This window comes from Ananas comosus, linkage group 11 (genome assembly GCF_001540865.1).
Source record: "Ananas comosus cultivar F153 linkage group 11, ASM154086v1, whole genome shotgun sequence".
Classification (NCBI taxonomy): domain Eukaryota; kingdom Viridiplantae; phylum Streptophyta; class Magnoliopsida; order Poales; family Bromeliaceae; genus Ananas; species Ananas comosus.
This window is the reverse complement of record NC_033631.1, coordinates 4041734-4047050: the sequence shown is the minus strand read 5'-3', so window position 1 is coordinate 4047050 and position 5317 is coordinate 4041734. Positions and strand designations below refer to the sequence as shown.

Genomic DNA, 5317 nt, shown 5'->3' with positions numbered 1-5317 from the left:
ATGGGCATTATTGAATTTCAGTCATGCATGATTGATCTAAGCCCCAGCAGCCTTTATGGATTTAATGTAACCGTTCTTTAAGCCCTTCTTCTTTGGACAGGTTCGTAGTAGTGTTTTGGACGATATCTTTGATCTTATTCTCGATAGTGAACGGGAGCATGAAAGTCATCTAAGGAAGTACTCAGTACTTTCGCGAAAAGAAATTATTGCAAAGCTTTAAGAATGGAATTTGGCGTCGGAAGTGTGCGTTTCGTGGGAAATGTATTCAGAAACTCGGATGCTGTGGATCCAAGAAGTTGAAGCGATTAAAGATTTGGCTAGGCCGACTAGTGTCACAGAGATTCGGAGTTTCCTTGGTTTGGCGGGATACTACCGAAGATTTGTTGAAGGATTTGCAAAGATGTCTACTCCTCTCACTCGACTCACACATAAAGGAGCTAAGTTTCTGTGGAACGAAGCTTGTGAAAGAAGCTTTCAAGAGCTGAAGGAACGATTGACTACCGCCCCGATTCTGGCACTGCCTGTTACTGGAGTGGACTATGTGATTTACAGCGATGCGTCGCTGAATGGGTTAGGGTGTGTTCTAATGCAGAATGGCAGAGTAATTGCTTATGCATCTCGCCAGTTGAAGGATTATGAAAAGAACTACCCTACACATGATCTAGAGTTGGCAGCTGTGGTTTTTGCCCTAAAGCTTTGGCGCCACTACCTCTACGGCGAGCGTTGCGAGGTTTACACCGATCATAAGAGCTTAAAGTATCTGTTTACTCAGAAGGAATTAAACTTGAGGCAACGTAGATGGTTGGAGTTGCTCAAGGATTATGATTTGACCATTCTCTATCATCCAGGAAAAGCTAATGTTGTAGCAGATGCCTTAAGTCGAAAATCGACGGAAAATTTGGCGATGTCGATAACTATGCAACCCCTGTTGATTAAGGACATGGAGCAGTTGAATTTGGAAGTTGTAGCTCCTGATACGCCTTGGAGGCTTATGTCATTGGTGGTAAAACCTACCTTGATTGATCGAATTAAAGAAAAGCAAGCTCAAGACGAATCCCTGCAAAAGATTCGAGCAAAGATCACTGTTGATCCAATTAGCGATTTTCGAGTGGATGATCAGGGACTGCTTAAATTCGGTGATAGAATTTGTGTGCCTGCCAATCCAGATATTAAAGAAGAGATTCTAACAGAAGCACATCGGGCGCCGTATACTGTACACCCCGGGAGTACAAAGATGTATAAAGATTTGAAGTTAACCTACTGGTGGCTTGGAATGAAAAAGGAAGTTGCAGACTTCGTAGCTAAGTGCTTAACCTGTCAGCAGGTCAAAGCTGAACATCGACTTCCTGCGGGAAAACTTCAAAGTTTACCCATACCAGTGTGGAAGTAGGAGAGGATTACTATGGACTTCATTGTTGGATTACCTCGCTCACAAACAGGTCATGACGCAATTTGGGTAATTGTGGATAGATTGACCAAATCTGCCCACTTTATTCCAATCCACACAACTTGGTCAGGAGAGAGACTCGCACAAGTGTACCTTGATGAAATTGTGCAATTACACGGAGTACCTGCCTCTATTGTTTCGGATCGAGACACCCGCTTTGTTTCACATTTCTGGAGGAGTTTACAGGAGGCTTTGGGTACCCGATTGGATTTTAGTACTGCTTTCCACCCCCAGAGTGATGGGCAGTCTGAGCGTACCATCCAGACCCTTGAGGATATGTTGAGGGCCTGTGTGATTGACTACCAGGGCAGTTGGCCACAGTTCCTCCCGATGGCTGAATTTGCTTATAACAACAGTTATCACGCAAGTATTCAGATGGCACCGTTTGAAGCCCTGTATGGTAGAAAGTGTAGATCACCACTTCATTGGAGTGAAGTGGGTGAGAGGTTAGTGTTGGGTCCAGATGTACTGCAAGAAGCTGAAGCTAAAGTGCGACTTGCGCGAGAACGTCTACTGACAGCTCAAAGTCGACAAAAGAGTTATGCGGATAAACGTCGGCGAGAACTGGAATTTCAAGTCGGCGATCATGTATTTTTGAAGGTTTCACCGACGAAAGGAGTTAAAAGATTTGGCATTCGAGGAAAGTTAAGCCCTCGATTTATTGGACCCTACGAGGTGTTGGAGCGGATAGGCCCCGTAGCATATCGGCTTGCTTTGCCGCCGAACCTATCGGGAGTGCATAATGTGTTTCATGTGTCCACACTTCGGAACTATGTATTTGATCCAACACACATACTTGAGAGTGCTCCAGTGGATTTACAAGAAGATTTGAGCTTCGAGGAGCATCCAGTGAGGATACTAGCTCGAGAAGTGAAACGGCTTCGTAATCGCGAGATACCCTACGTGAAAATCCTTTGGAGCAATCACGAGGAACGGGAAGCCACTTGGGAACTGGAAAGTGCAATGCAAGAGCACTACCCCTATCTTTTCTCGACAGAATCTTGAGGTAAGTGATTTCAAGTTTCGCGGACGAAACTTCTTTTTAGGAGGGGTGAGTGTAATACACTGAACTTTTGCAAATTGCGAAGTTCGAGTGTGTGGAATGGTGTGTGGATCACTCCTACATGTTCTAAAAGGTTAGAACAAGTGTTTGGACAAGTTTGAGAGTGATTGGAATGCAAAAAATAAGAAAATGCATTGACCTGCGAAATTTCAGCATTTTCTGCTTGCTGTACCGGTACAGCCATTACCTTGTACCGGTACAAGCTGGCAGATTCGTGGTAGCAGGGCCAAATTGGTCATTTCACATCTTGTGCCTACCTATTTGATCCCAGCACGACTCTTGGAGCTTGCTGGAGTGTGCTAGAGCCCAGAGAAGCAACCTTGCATCATTTTCTCTCTCTCTCTCTAGGGTTTTTCTCTCTCTACAAAGAATTCGCCGATTTCGCTCGTTTTCGTCGTCGCGCGCGTTCTTCGCTGGTTGCGAGCGTCGCAGCACCTTTGTGCACGTGCAAGAGAGCGTTTTGGAGGGATTTTCGCAGCCCTGGACCAGTGAGGTGCTGGTTGGAAGCTTGAGAAGGTAAACGACTCGATTTTCTCCTTTATCAACGTTCTAGTAGTCGTTTACGTGTTGCGTTTGAGTTATTGCTTCTAGTTGCTTTAACCTGAGATTTCAGCAATTAAAGTTGGATTAATTAGCTGTGAATTAACCTCCTTAGACCAGGGTTAAGCTACTTTGAAGCTTAATGGAGATATTTAGCCATTTATGAAGCTATTTTGGAACGAAATGCTATTGTTTGAGCGAACTAATGCAATTGGGGATTTTCCTTCGCAGCAGGTCTTCGAGCTTCGTTGAGCTGAATTTGTACCCTTAGAAGCTGGTTAGGAAGCTGCTCTAACCTAGGGTGAGCTAGAACTTCAGTTAGAAAACTGAAATCGCAAGTTTCCGGCTATATTTATTAATAGTCAATGATTTTGACGCCGTTTTGATATTGTTCGCAGCGAGAAGGTATTTGACCCTTGGATCGCCTTTGTTTGGCATTGGAGGGCCTTCCGGAAGCTTAACGTGAGGTTTGGGACTTTGTTGAGCTGATTCTTGGGACGTCTTGTGACTGCTTTGAGCATAGTACGAGGTGGGTCGGACCTAACCAGAGCAAGTGAAGCTCCTCTATGTTCTATATGTCATTATAGAGAATTGATATACTTGTGTGTTATTGTCACTATGTAGTTGCTAAAGGATTGGGGACATCCGTGTGATTAAGCTTAGCATAATGGAAATAGAACCTCTATGAAGTAGAGAGCACTCATGCATAAGTGTCTTTATGCTTATATTTATGTTTATATTTAGTTAAGTTAACTAATGGACATAATGATGATGATTTTGGAAAGTAGAGAACCATGACATACTTTATGCCTCCATGATAGTGGAAAGATTCTAATGCCATATGTAAATTAGCATTACCCCTGTATGCTTACTAAACTAGTGGATTCTAGTTGTTGTTAATATTTGTTATACTGAAATGTCGATCAAAGGATCGAGAACGAGAATATTGTGAACTAAAACATGATAATTGAGACATGTTGGACTGTGGACCTTGCTTGCTTGCCATCGTGCTCATTCGCACACGCTTGTGAGGGTAGCTCCCTACAAGCCGGCACTCCGGAGTTGGCCTACGCGACAGTTGCTCGCCCGTGCGGGATTGGGTGCCGAAGTGGATTGCTGGGGGAAGAGTGTATCTACCGGCCATTAGGCCCTACGGGCGCAAGTGTTACTCCTTGAGTAGATGCCCTGTGAATGAAAGGAAAGTGGCTAAAAGGAAATTGCGACAGTTAAATGAATGATTACCAGTTAACAGTGTACAGTAGTTACTTAACACTTATATGCGATGTATTCGACTTATAAGTAGTAGCCATGTTCTATCATTCAGTTGATCATTACTGGTTGATGTATGATCACATGTTGTTACATGGTTCATTATTTGTTAACATTGTTATGAAGTTGCTTAGCATGAAAACTATGCATGCAATTACATGCTTTTCTATTCTCATTCATGTACCATCTTGAGCCTAGTGGTGGTAATGTCCGCCCGAGGCTGGCGGCTTAGCCACTGGAACTATTGTTAATATTCTCACCCTTTTGCGTGGTTGTTTTACAGAGGCTGTAGCAGGAGAGCTAGGGATTTCATGTGCAAAGGGCACGTCGCGCCTAGCTAGGGACTACAGGAGCGTGACTAGTCGATCACCCTTGCTACTCGGGCTTAGCGGCTCGAGGTGTGTCATTATATATAGAGAGGCCACCATTGCTATCTTTTTTTGCTAACAGCCGTGAATGTATATTTACTTTCGGGATTGAGATTATAGTAGTGTTACTTTCCATTTTGCTCGGATCTATGGTTTGTATACACTTGTATTTTGATTCGTTGGATGATCGTTGTATATCGACTTTACTTTGCTCTTGATATCAGGATTAGGACTTCTCTTGTTTTTACTTCTATTCGATTGCTGCTGTAGCGTTTATATACTGCAGGTGTATGGCGGGTCTGTGCACGTGCCGGATATGCTTCCGCTGGTACCCGGGCGTGACAGCAAATGTATGGACTTAGTAAACCTAATGCCATGAAGGGGCATTAGGTATAATAAATGGTTGAACCTTTACTTTGGGACATTAAACTAGAACCTTAGGTTGCTAGTGACTATTTCCATGTTAGAGACATGATGACTGGGTCCTTGAGACGATGACTATGCTTGCTTGTCATTTGTGCTCATTCGCACATGCTTGTGAGGGTCGCTCCCTACAAGCCGGCACTCCGGAGTTAGCCTTTGCGACAGTAGTTCGCTCGTGCGGGATTGAGAAGCCTACCGGGCTGCGTG

General features: G+C 44.0%; 1 long non-coding RNA gene across 1 annotated transcript; it reads left to right on the top strand.

The window, feature by feature from the left end:
- Positions 3005-3924, top strand: LOC109717812. The gene is made up of 3 exons (XR_002218312.1): positions 3005-3026; positions 3285-3351; positions 3449-3924. It is a non-coding gene; the product is annotated as an uncharacterized LOC109717812 (long non-coding RNA).